The following is a 14,173-nucleotide window of genomic DNA, read 5'->3' as shown; positions in this document are numbered from 1 at the left end:
AAACATTTGAATTAACACTGCCTGTGTAACTTGAGTTCTAGAAAAGTCATGAATAATGTCATCATATAGGACTGACTTTGATAGAGCAATTACTCTCTATGAGGCAATGAATGGCTATTACAAGTTCAAATATTATGCTCCCAAGAATACAGTGTGTGAATTTTTCCAGGCCTAATAAAATGTTTGAGAACATAGGATCTATAGTTCAGGATACAGACTGCCTGGGTTTTAATTCTGAACTTATCAAATAGTTTTGCAATCTTGAACAATTTATTTGACTTCAATTTTCTTCATTTGTACAGCAAGGATAATAAAATAATAGTCTCTACTAAAAGGTTATCATTAGGAATGATGTGTATGTATGTGTACACACACACACACACACATTATACCTGTAGCACCTTGTCTGACATTTAGTCAAAGCTCAGGACATACTGGCTCTAATTATTGTTTTTAGCATTTCTATCACTTGCCCCTTACTTGAATGGTATGGGAGGTGGTATTGGGCCAGGGGGGGCATTATCAGTTTCTAGGCTAAAACACACAGTTCCATGATTCCAAGACCCTTGCCTTGTGGTCAAAAAGAAGAAAGAGCAGAAAGGGATGAAATAGAGCCTGTTTACCTAACCAAGAGTCATCTGAGGCTCTGTCCCTCTTCTCTCTTCTGAGGCATAGTCCAGGCCAAAGAGGAACATCTCATGTAAAATAATGATTGTTAAATACAGAAGACTTTCCAAATATGTTCCTATATTCCTTCTAAATTAAACTTTATCTTCTTTTTATCATTATTTTAAAAATACATCAACATAATGCCATTACACCTAATTAAGATCACAGCTAGTATGTTACATAAAATATCTGAGATTCTAACAATTAATTTCCTGTTTATTTACTTATTACACTTTTGATTTTGAAACATATGTTTACAAAGGAAAGGAGGCAAGGACTCTACTTGATTTTTTTTGTTTGTCTGTTTTTACATATACTGAATACTTTTTATGTGCTATTAAGAATTCTTGCTAAGGTCATCAATGTCAGATATGAAGTAACAGTTCACAAAAAAAAAAAATGACAGAAACAGATACATTCTCCAAGATTGCAAATGCCTAAGTGCTCACATTATTCTTCATGAACCACATGCTTCAAGTAGTGATCAAGCACAGCCGTCGTTCTTCTCACAGGCAATGTGGCATGAAGTAAGAAGAGTCCCATCTTGTGACATGCCAGGTTTCACTGCCAGCATTAGAGGATCTGGGTTTTTTTCTTTTTTGGGGCCAGTCAGTTGGTAGGTAGCGATATGGTAGCTCAAATATGTCATTTTCCAGCAGTAACTATCATAATTTCTATTGGTGCAGAAAATCAACAATGGCTTGTTCACATTGACTGAAGCACTAACTGGACAATGGAAAGACAGGTGTTTTGACAACAGTGGCACTTGTACTAGGGCCTCGAAAACAAAACAAGGATATGAAAAGTGTTGTGTGTGTGTGTGTGTGTTTTTTTAGTGAAAGTGAACATGACCTTGTGTAATGATAGACTGGTGTCTCCAAAAAGGAAAATAAAAAAGTGAACTGTTTATGAGGTCTGACAAAGGATTGATCACTAGAAATAATCTTAGAGAATTGGTTTAAAAAAAAACAAAACAGACAAACATGGAGATGTTACATGTCTGTATGAAATTCAAGCCCTTTTGAAGACTCGGGGAAATGGTAAAAACAATAACAATCTCATGTGCTTAACTGTTACCCAAATTCTTTGTTTAAAATACTAGCAAGTTTATTTTCTTATTAAGGAATACAGTCCATCACAAGCAACTTGGAAAATACAGCTAGACAGAGTTTCATTTAAATAATCCATTATCCCACTAACTACTTTTGCATGAGTTCATTTTATGCAAAGCAACTGCTGTGATCTTTGTAAATTGTTCATCTGCTCAGAACCCTCTAATGGATCCCTGGCACACCTTGAAGTCTAAACGACTTTCCCTGCCTACGCAGCCCCAAATGACCTGGCCTCAGGCTTTCTCTGTTTCTCCCTAATTTGCCATCACTCTTGCCTTACCTCATTCTTCTCCAGTCCAGAATATTGAGCTAGGATTTCTCAAACATTCCAAGCTCATTCCTACTACAGGGCATTTCTAGCTGTTCCTTGACTAGAACATTCTTTATCCAGGTACTCACGGCCTTGGCTGGGGATTCATTCAGGTGTCTACTCAGCATCAGCCCTCAAATAGGCCCTCCCTGAGCACCCCATCTGAAGCAACACCCTTCCCATAACCCCCTCTTCTGAATCCTACCACTTCTTAACCTCCTTTTTGCACCATTATATAAATTTAGATTGCATATTAATTTTTTAAATCTCCATGTCATGTATATTCACTAAATTGTAAGCTTCCTGAGGATGTTTTTGTTCATCAGTGCATCCCCAGTGCTGATCAAAACACTTCACCTACAATGTGCTCTCAATAAATATCTGTTGAATAAATGAATATCTAATGTTAACATTCTGATTATAAAAATTAAAAATAATGTCTTGGGTTGCTAATTTGGGGCATTCTTCTAAATGCTTTACATGTGCAAATATATTTAATCCTCCTAACAATCGGATGAGAAAGGTGTCATTATTTTTCCCAATCTTATGAGTGAGGAAACTGAGACTACTGAAATATTTGCCCAAGATCGAGTCAGTAACTGACAGAATCAGAATATGAAACTAGGCACGCTGGCCTCATAGCCAAATAGTCAACTGTGTCCGTTCTTTCTCACTGTTATACACACACACACACACACACACACATACACAGTTACATGCACAAATGTGCACACAGGGGCAGAGCTAACAGTATTTGGAGAATATTTTCCACATAATTAAATGTATTCTGGCAAGATTACTTTATGCCTGTACCATATTTCATTCTATGAGTCTGTCAGAAGGATTTTTAAACCATTCTCATATGATGAACGTTTACAGATATTTTTCTTCTACTGTTATTAATATAATTAATATTATTTTCTGTAAATCAAATTATTAGATAAACAAGTGCATTTTTTTCTCAGGGTTTTAAATTTTATATTACCAAATTGTTCTCCAGATAAATAACATAATATCCATTTCTTCATACCATTACAAACCTGAGTATATATATACAAAATTTTATTCATTTTGATAAGAAATTTTTATTTAATATATGCTTGCTCTTTCAGAGGGGTTGAACCAAGAAAATTAGAAATACCAAGGGAACATTTCATGTAAAGATGAGCACAATAAAGGACAGAAATTGTAGGGACCTAACAGAAGCAGATATTAAGAAGAGGTGGCAAGAATACACAGAAGAACTATACCAAAAAGATCTTCACAACCCAGATAATTACAATGGTGCAATCACTCACCTAGAGCCAGACATCCTAGACTGTGAAGGCAAGTGGGCCTTAGAAAGCATCACTATGAACAAAGCTAGTGGAGGTGATGGAATTCCAGTTGAGCTATTTCAAATCCTAAAAGATGATGCTATGAAAGTGCTGCACTCAATATGCCAGCAAATTTGGAAAACTCAGCAATGGCCACAGGACTGGGAAAGGTCAGTTTTCATTCAAATCCCAAAGAAAGGCAATGCCAAAGAATGCTCAAATTACCACACAATTGCACTCATCTCACAAGCTAGTAAAGTAATGTTCAAAATTCTCCAAGCCAGGCTTCAAGAATACGTGAACCATGAACATCCAGATGTTCAAGCTGGTTTTAGAAAAGGCAGAGGAACCAGAGATCAAATTGCCAACATCCATTGGATCATCGAAAAAGCAAGAGACTTTCAGAAAAACATCTACTTCTGCTTTATCGACTATGCCAAAGCCTTTGACTGTGTGGATCACCACAAACCGTGGAAAATTCTGAAAGAGATGGGAATACCGGACCACCTGACCTGCCTCTTGAGAAACCTGTATGCAGGTCAAGAAGCAACAGTTAGAACTGGACAGGGAACAACAGACTGGTTCCAAATAGGGAAAGGATTACATCAAGGCTGTATATTGTCACCTTGCTTATTTAACTTATATGCAGAGTACATCATGAGAAACGCTGGGCTGGAGGAAGCACAAGCTGGAATCAAGGTTGCCAGGAGAAATATCAATAACCTCAGATATATAGATGACAGCACTCTTATGGTTATGGCAGAAAGTGAAGAAGAACTAAAGAGCCTCTTGATGAAAGTGAAAGAGGAGAAGAGGAAATGTTGGCTTAAACTTTACATTCATAAAACTAAGATCATGGCATTGGCATCCAGTCCCATTACTTCATGGCAAATAGATGGGGAAACAGTGGAAACAGTGGTGGACTTTATTTTGGGGGCTCCAAAATCACTGCAGATAGTGACTGCAGCCATGAAATTAAAAGACACTTGCTCTTTGGAAGAAAAGCTATGACCAACCTAGACAGCATATTAAAAAGCAAAGATATTACTTTGCCAACAAAGGTCCATCTAGTAAAGGCTATGGTTTTTCCAGTAGTCATGTATGGATGTGAGAGTTGGACTATAAAGAAAGCTGAGTGCCAAAGAATTGATGCTTTTGAACTGCGGTGTTAGAGAAGACTCTTGAGAGTCCCTTGGAAATCGAGGAGATCCAACCAGTCCATCCTAAAGGAAATCAGTCCTGTATATTCATTGGAAGAACTGATATTGAAGCTGAAACTCCAATACTTTGGCCACCAGATGCAAAGAACTGACTTATTTGAAAAGACCCTGATGCTGGGAAAGATTAAATGTGGGAGGAGAAGGGGATGACAGAGGATGAGATAGTTGGATGGCATCACCAACTCAATGGACATGAGTTTGAGTAAACTCTGGGAGTTGGTTATGGACAGGGAGGTCTGGAGTACTGCAGTCCATGGGGTCACAAAGAGTCTGACATGAACATTCTTTATTAATTTATTTCTTCATTTTTGGACTTCCCCTTTTTAACTGAGTAAAATTTTTAAATTTCATTTTATAGAATTATTCATATATTAAGTTTAGTAACACTTACTCATATGTTTTTGAAATAATTTTCAAATTTATACCTGTCTTAAAAATTTTCTTATGTTGTTTTATGCATAAAAGAAATTTTGGTTATATAATTGTGTGTGTGTCTTATATCCTGTGATTACCAACAGTAGTTATATATATTATTAAGCAAATGATATAATGCTTACCATATTTAAGCTATTTCCAAGTCCTAGGTTTTAGTCACATGCTTTTATTCTAAAACTGAAACCACATTTGCAAGGCACTGTATTCTGACATTCATCTTTTATACCAGATGAGTCATTGGCCGCACCTGGCATTTCCTCTAAAACTGAAGTGCTAGCTAAAAGGAAGCAAATAAAAAAGAAGCTAATACTTTCATCTGCATGTTATCTGCCTGTTGACTGGCTCTCCTGTCCATTTGGGCCTATCAAATGGAAACAAAGACGCAGGTGAAGGCATGTGCATAAAAAGGGAAAGGTGCAGAGTTATTTCATAACATTATGTTTGAGCTTCACCTGTCAGGCTACTGAGTAATTTATTGCAAAATCCCACCAGGCCAAAAAAGAGGAGGCATTTATTTTTTCACAAAGGGATGATGAATTCAGTTGGCTAACTTTTTACCAAGCCCTATGCCAAGTTATTATATACACTTACATTTGTACAAATATATTTACACACATATATCATATACAAATTATATACCTACATACCCTTATGCATTTATATTTATACACATATGTATTATGCATATTACCTTTATACACATTATATACATATACAATAAAAATATAATGACAGGTAGATAGTTCAGTCAGTCAATCACAAAGCTACTTTTTCTCATTTAAATTTGTGGAGATCTTCCATATAACCCCTCCCACCTCTGGCAGACATTTTGGTAAGAGGAATGCACAGACAATATTTTTGTACATTTCACAAGTGCCCAATAGTAAATAAGAAATGACTTAGGAACAGATATTCAATTGAATATTTGAAGGACTGAGCCCTGAATAATTTGTAAGAGATGTAGAACTCTTGGCATCTACAGCGACATAGAGAATTCAGCAAGGCATGAACCAATGCGTCACTGACTATCATGGGTCAATGAATCAGTCTAGTGAAAGAAACAGGATCAGATGACAGAAGGACAGGATGCCTAGACCAGCCCAAGGATAGAATCTTTCAAGAGCCCCTCCTGAAGAAAGGCATCCCCACTTTCCTAGAGAAAAGAGATATAGAGCCAGAACTTTACAAAATAGGTGATTATACTGCACTGTGGATAAGCATCTTTTAAATAACCTTTTGTTGAAATTTAAGCAATTTGTTCCAAACAGCTCTTTAAATCTTTTCCATAAATAATGATATTTTATTAAATCTTAAGATAAAAGAACCACTTTAGAAGCTGAAACTACCAAACTCAGTTGACACTATAATAAATCACATTGCTTCCAGGTTGACTAGTATGGCTAGGTTCCAAGCCTTTTAGAATGTCGCTAGTACTGTCGCCTAAGTCACCATCATCTCTGACCTGGAACACTATAATGGCCTCTTAATGAGCTTCCCTAAGTTCACATTTAGTGCCCTCCCCACCCCAGTCCCATATACTTTACTTTCCACACAATAGCCACAGTTTAAGTAGGGCTTCTGTCTATCAAAAAGTGTGCTGTTACTATTTATGCTAATGCCTTTATAATGAATGATTCCCTCAGAAGAAATAATTATTTTCAATGCAAAGCAAAGATATAAACACCATCCCTTCTCCACATCTCTCCGTGAACCCAGAACACAATGTCCAAACACAAAGTGTATCTTCTGCTTTTGTAAGCAAAACATCTTTCTCTGTGCCTCAGAAAGAGATTACTCTAGGAAGAGAGTATTACTCCAACCAGTAGTAATCATTTCATATCAAGTTAAAAAGTACTAAACTTTATTTTCCTTATTGAACTGGCCAGTCCCAAATTTCCATTGAGAATTTCTACTCTGTTTCCCAATTTTGGAGTGGTTCTGTTCACCATCCTCTTTGCTATTCTGAAATTACATTTGCTGAAGTCACCCATTCCCAAGGCTTTATATAGCACTGTACACTGATGAACTGGAAATGTTCATTTCACCTCGGTCTCTTCTTGAGTGATCATTTATAGATGTAGCCACATTCAACATCTCTTTTTCAATGTCTAATGGATAATTCAAACTTAAGTCCAAAACAGAACTCTTGAATCATTCCTCTGAGCCCCAACACATCCCCATTTCAGAAACTCTGGAGCAAAGCCAACTGTATTGTTCTGCTTTAAACTAGTGAACATTTTTTTTTTTCAACTAGTGAACAATTCTTAACTCTTGCTTTTTCCCTAATCTACTCACCCACTGCCATAGCTATTAGCAAATTCTATCATCCCCACCATCAAAGCATCTCAAAATAGAATTAAGAACCCATCTTGAAAAATGATACTGAAGAATTCATTTACAGGGTAACAGTGGAGAAGCAGACATAGAGAAAAGACTTATGGACATGGGGAGAGGGAAGGAGAGGGTGAGATGTATGGAAAGAGTAACATGGAAACTTACATGACCATATGTAAAATAGATAGCAAATGGGAATTTGCTGTATGGCTCAGGAAACTCAAACAGGGGCTCTCTATCAACCTAGATGGATGGGGTGGAGAGAGAAATGGGGGAGAGCTTCAAAAGGGAGGGGATATATGTATACTTATGGCTGATTCATGTTGAGGTTTGACAGAAAATAGCAAAATTCTGTAAAGCAATTATCCTTCAATAAAAAATAAATTAATTAAAAAAATAATTAAGGACCCAATCACTTCTCACCACTGCTACCACACTGGTCCGAATACCAGCTACTCTTCTTTAGACTACTGCTACCATCTCCCAACTGGTCTTGCTGTTTCCATCTTTGTTCCACATACCCTGTGTTTGTCACACTGCACCTGGCGTGGTGTCTTTAAAATGCAAATCTAATCACTTCATTCTCCTGCTGTCAAATGTATTTAGAATAAAATCGACTTTCCTTTTTCTGACTTGGCCATGCCCTGGCCCCATGCTCTGATCCCTGACCTTAATCTCCCCACTCTTCATTTGTTCTGTTCTAGCCTTACTATCTTCTTTGTAACCTCTCCAATAGGCCAGGAACATTCTCAACTCACGGCCTTTGCCCTTTATCACTATGACTCAAAGTCTCTTCTTCACTCCCTCCACCTTCCCCAACACACACACAAACTCAGCACATTCACCCAACTTTCACACAACTCAGTACATTCAGACTCTGCTCAACCACCAACCTCTCAAAGAGGAGGGTCCACACCACTGTTCTCACCCATCTCCCATTATTCCAGGTCCTCCTGTGCTGTTTCATCTTTCTAGTCTTTCGTATGTGTTCATTTGCATATGGCCTATCTTCCTCCCTAGCACGTAAACTCCATGATGTCAGGAATTCTGTTGCTTTCATTCACAACTATATTCCCGGAGTCTAGGATGGTACTCAGCACGTAGTGTTTCTGTAAGGATTTCAGATGAATTATTATATTAGCTAGCATTCAAAATCATCATCAAACTTGGCTTTGCTTTACAATGGACCTGGAACTGATGAAAACATAGAGCAATACTAATGCAAACATTATCAAAGTGATTCTTTAAAGAGAAATTGATACATTTAAGAGATCTTACACCTGTGTTTCACTAAAATAATCAGCTGAAAAAAGGAGAGTGTCATAAACCAAAATTTTAAACAGATAACACCATTGGTTAATACACTCCCACCACGCCACCAATATTTTCTAGGCATACAAATTTTTCATTTACTCTGCAGATTACCATTATGTTCATTTTATCTGCAAACATGAAGATAGACTATTTACTCCCAATATGTCATTGCTTAAATTATATTTTAAATTCTATTTGTCCTATGTTTATTTTGTAGCCCCTCTATTTATAAATAGTAGACTATATTGATTAATGACAAATGTATATCTTGGGAATATGCCTGGAAATCTCTAGATCTGCACTAGCTTATCGTACAGATTTGATTTTGAGGACTCTCCTTCATCTGCAACAACTCTATAACCAAGGGCATTTTTTAAAATATACAAATTTTTAAAAATTTCCTTAATATAAATAACTCATTGTAAAGCAACTATACTCCAATAAATTTTTTTAAAAATAATGTCTAAAATTTCATTTAAACTCTCAGTATTAAAATGTCTTAAATTATTCTTTTATTAAGTTTTTGAGGATGCTTAAGGATTTAAAAAATAACAATTAAAAAGACTTACATTCATTTAACATTTCAGATTGCTTATCCTCTATACTTGCATGTATTTATTGTTTTTTTAATATCTACTAAGGTAAAGTCACCAGTTTCAAAGATCATGTTTATAAATGGTCACATATATTTTCCAGGATTCTTTTTTTTAGTGTCAAGTTGCCTTAATGTTCCAGATAGACAAGCCTGTTCTTTATCAAGACAATATTATTTTTAATTTAAATATTTTCTGAGGATTATTTATTGGGGAATTTATCTCTAAAATTTACCTGAATTTGCTTTTTCTGTGATTTTCTAAGATGTATTACATATGGCTAAAGACCAAAGGTATAGCAACCATACTCCCCCTTAATCCCAGCTAGAAGTTCTATCATAACACAGAGTCAGTCTAAATTAGATTTAAAAGTTGATGCCCAAGGGAAGTGTTTGCTATTAACTAGCAATGTATACAATTAAACTTAAAGCACGGTCACAGTATTTTAATCAGGGAAGCTAAGAGTCATTTCTGTCCTGTGGGGTAATAAATGAAGGCAAAAGCAATTGAACATGCTTTCTGATGTGCTAAGTGATATATGGGCTCTCTTGAGTCACCAAGTGGGAAGGGCCACATGCTTAGCTAATCAACACTGCACAGTCATATTGGGGGAGAGGTGATAAATTTAACAGATGTTATACTCGCAGGGGTCAGGGTAAAATGGACTTGATCCACCACCTCCGTAATTAAAGGGATGTCTTTAAATGCCTATTATCAAATGCCTGACTATAAAAGAGAATGAATTTTTTATTCTCAGTCATTCACTGTGAGTGGATTTAGTAATACCATCAACCACAATGGTCAAAGCTGGCCACTGACTAATATGTCGACAGGAAGAAAATCAAATCCTGGGAGACCAGTTAATGTCCTTCCTTCCAGAATTTTCAAAGCTGATTAGAACAAAACCACATCCAGAGAAAACCATTAAGACAACACTCAGGTGATAAATTGCTATTTCTGTAGACTGTCCTCCTTCAAGAATAAGCCATGTATTCTCTGCTGACAAACACTATTTCTTGCACACAATCTAAGTACAAAAAGACAAAAGGAATTCTCAGTTCAGTCACCTTCCATTTCAAGTTATGCATACCACAACTTCTTGTCTTTGCCAATGTGTTTGAATGGGCAAATGGTATTTCTGGGATTATAAATTTGTTGCCTGTTTTCTGACGATGGCATATTTTCTGTTCTGAAATTTCAGTTACTGCTTAAAATTCTTAAAGGATGGAAGTTGAATTAAATGGCATATAGATTTTTCCTATTTGTTGTTATTAAGTCTATAAGTTGTGTCTGATTCTTTGTGACCCCATGGACTGCAGTATGCCAGGCTTCCTTGTCCTTCACTATATCCCAGAGTTTGCTCAGATTCATGTCCATTGAGTCAGTGATGCTATCTAATCATCTCATCCTCTGCAGCCCCTTCTCCTTTTGCCTTCAATCTTTCCCAGCATCACGGTCTTTTCCTTTGTATCAGGTGGCCAAAGTATTGCAGCTTCAGCATCAGTCCTTCCGATGAACATTCAAGGTTGATTTCCTTTAGGATTGACTGGTTTGATCTTCTTGGAGTTCAAGGGACTCTCAAGAATCTTCCGCAGCGCCACAATTCAAAAGCACGTCTTCAGTCCTTAGTTATGTTTCTGATCTGTCACATCCATACATGACTCCTAGAAAAATCATAGCTTTAACTATATAGACCTTTGTCAGCAAAGTGATGTCTCCACTTTTTAATATGCTGTCTAGGTTTGTCATAGCTTTCCTTCCAAGGAGCAAGTGTCTTTTAATTTCATGTATGCAGTCACTGTCTACAGTGATTTTGGAGGCCAAGAAAATAAAATCTGTCACTGCTTCCACTGTTTCCCCTTCTATTTGCCATGAAATGATGGGACCGGATGCCATGACCTTAGTAGTTTTACTGTTGAATTTTAAGCCAGCTTTTTCACTCTCCTCTTTCACCCTCATAAAGAGGTTCTTTAGTTCCTCTTCACTTTCTACCATTAGAGTGGCATCATCTGCACATCTGAGGTTGTTGATATTTCTTCCAGCAATCTTAATTTCAGTGTGTGATTCATTTTACCCAGCTTGTCACATGATGTACTCTACACACAAGTTAAATAAACAGGATAACAATATACAGCTTTGACATACTCCTTTTCCAATTTTGAACCAGTCCGTTGTTCCATGCCCAGGTTAAAAACCTTCTCTTCACCCTAACCATTCTCTCTCAGAAACCCAATTCCTCTGAGTTCATTTTCTGTAAACTACCATCTGTCCTAAAAAGAAGCAACCCATGACTGAGTCATAACAACGGAAAAGAATAAAGCATAGGAAATCTTGGAGTAATAGTCCACGGTGGTGAAAATGGAAAGAAACATGTGGTATAGTGTCAATGCACCATTCTACACTGTGGTCTTTGCTTTTTTATTTAGTTCTATATTTATGGTATACAACAGTCCTATTTCAGTATCTCAATATATGACATACCTGCCAGAAACTCCATTGTATGAATGTATCAAAATCTATTTAATTTCCTATTGATGGACATCAGGATAGTTTTACAATTTGATAGATAGCATTAAAAACCTCCCATAACCTTCCATAAAGATGCTAATCTATACTTTTACTCAAGACCACCTTAGAGGTGCGCAACCAGGACTCCTGGGCTAAGCCATATTTTACAGGGTTCCTTTGGTCCTGCTCTAAGCATGGCTCTGCCAAAAATGAGAGGAAATCCCAGAACTAAGTGGACATGTACACCAAGAACCTATATTCTCTATTTCAGATCACAATCTGAGAGCATGGGGCTGGAAATTTCCTGTCCAAACATACCTGGGCCTGTTTCCAGGGACTGGAAGGGTCTCTTCTCTGGATCTGTTCCTCTTGGGATGGATTACAAATGACATGCTGAGGTCTGACATGCCACCAAGAAGGTTTGTGAGCATGGATGTGGGAGGATGGAGCTTGATGGCCACATACATGTTGCCGGGCCCCTTCTGATGAATGATCGCATGGAGCTGGGACATGAACAAGGACAGACTGAAAGCTGACAGCTTATATCCCATTCTTAAATAAATTTAAGAACTCATCTGCTTTCACTAACAGGACCTAACAGTTTTTGTTTCCACACTTGCTATCACTTAGTATTATAATTTGTGTTTCATTTTTGCCAGTCTGAGAGTTTTTAAAAATCATGTTTGACTGTATTTAAAATGGCACTTATTTAGTTCATATTTTCACATACTGATAGTCAATTTCAACTTTTTCCCAATATACTGCCTATTTTACCTTTTCCTCATTTTAAAAATCAAAATCAAATTATTAGGCTTTGGTTCAAGATGGCAATGTACAAAAAAGATCCTGAACTCATCTTCTCTCATAGTCACACCAAATCCACAGCTTTTCATAAAAGAATCCACTACCCCCATCCCCCCAAAAAAACTCAATATGCAACTCCTACACATCAGTCAAACAAGAAAAATCCCAATCCATGTTGAAGTGGGTGGAAGAAGCTGAGACACAATCTCACCATAAACCCCACCCTCAGCTCAGCCAGCCACAGTTGGGAGGAAGCACAACTCACACTTCTCCCTGCGGAGCAAAGGGTTTAAACCCCACGTCTGGCACTCCACCTTTTAAGACCTGCATTTCAGAGATGAACCTCCCACACACATAGCTTTGAAAGTCAGTAAGACTTGTGCCCATGAGTTCCACAGTTTGTATTGAACTGAGAGACAGTTCATATAAGGTTCCCACAGGCAGACTTACCTACCCCAGGGCCTGCCAATGCTAAGCGGCCAGAAGTTCTGTGAAAAAAGCTTATTTGATTATGTGAAACATGTGGCCTGAGGGACAAATGTCTAACTTAGCACACATCTAGAGGTCTGTGGAGATCTTGTCCAAACCTAAAGGCCAGTGGGCACCATCTTTGCTCCCTCCCTCTGCCTCACTCCAGCTAGTATGATCTCCTGGGCAGAGCTGGCTCCGCTGTTTGGTGCTCCACTTTATGTGGCTGCCCCCCAGGCGATCCCTCTAGGTCTCCTTGCTCTAGTGGTCAGCAGGACTTACACTCTTGGGTCCCCCAGGACTGTAACAAACAGAAAATGTTCTTAACAGGCTACCACCCCCAGGGCACAGCAGAGAGAAACAACTAAGGAGCCAGTTTTTCTGAGAGAGAGATCTATTAGCTTATCTTCACAGCTGCAGCCTGAGGGGCAGCCTTCTAACTCCACACATCTAAGGGTCAGCTGAATCCTCTCCAGAGACCTTGGAAGGCAGACAATATCTTCACGCTTTCCCTCTGCCATGCTCCAGAGTGCAAGTTTCTCCAAAAAAAGGACCTTATACACATTTGATGTGCCAGTTTGTATGGATGCTTCCCAGGGTGTGACCCTTGACTGACTAGCTCTCGTGGCCAGTAAGGCTAGGGTTTCTGGGTCCCCTGTCACTGTAAGAGATGGACAGTTTCTGATGAGCTGCCATCTCCAGGAAACAGTCAGACTGCTGGCTGAAACACATTACCACTCTTTCTGTGAAAGAAGGCTATTCACTTGTCCTGGAACAGTAGCCTGAAGGCCAGACTTGTGGTTTGGCACAATTTAGGGACCTGCAGAGGTGCTCTTAGGGGATGGAGGCCAGTGGATACCATCTTTGTCCTTTGCTTCTTCCTTGCTCCAGGTTACTGGTATCTCTTAGAAAGGAGTGCGTCCACTGGTCTGGCACCATGAATTTTGAGGGTGCCACCCAGGGGACACCCCAAGATCACCTGGCTGTCATATCCAGTTGGGCTGATGCTCCTGACCCCAAAGGATTGTATACATTTGCATACATTAGAAGCTGCTGCCTGAGGGTCTGGCTTCCAATGAGCTTAAATCTA

The 14,173-nt window shown here is 38.1% G+C and overlaps 1 long non-coding RNA gene across 1 annotated transcript in view; it reads left to right on the top strand.

Annotated features, from left to right (window-relative positions):
- The window catches only part of LOC122705612, a 577,195-nt gene extending 564,860 nt beyond the window's left edge, over positions 1–12,335 (top strand). The window contains exon 4 of the long non-coding RNA XR_006344160.1: positions 12,083–12,335. This is a non-coding gene — a long non-coding RNA (uncharacterized LOC122705612). The remainder of the gene's footprint in view (positions 1–12,082) is intronic.
- The last annotated feature ends 1,838 nt before the right edge of the window (positions 12,336–14,173 follow it).

Source organism: Cervus elaphus, chromosome 12, assembly GCF_910594005.1.
Source record: "Cervus elaphus chromosome 12, mCerEla1.1, whole genome shotgun sequence".
Taxonomy (NCBI): domain Eukaryota; kingdom Metazoa; phylum Chordata; class Mammalia; order Artiodactyla; family Cervidae; genus Cervus; species Cervus elaphus.
The sequence above is the reverse complement of the archived record's forward strand: the minus strand, read 5'-3'. Positions and strand labels throughout refer to the sequence as shown.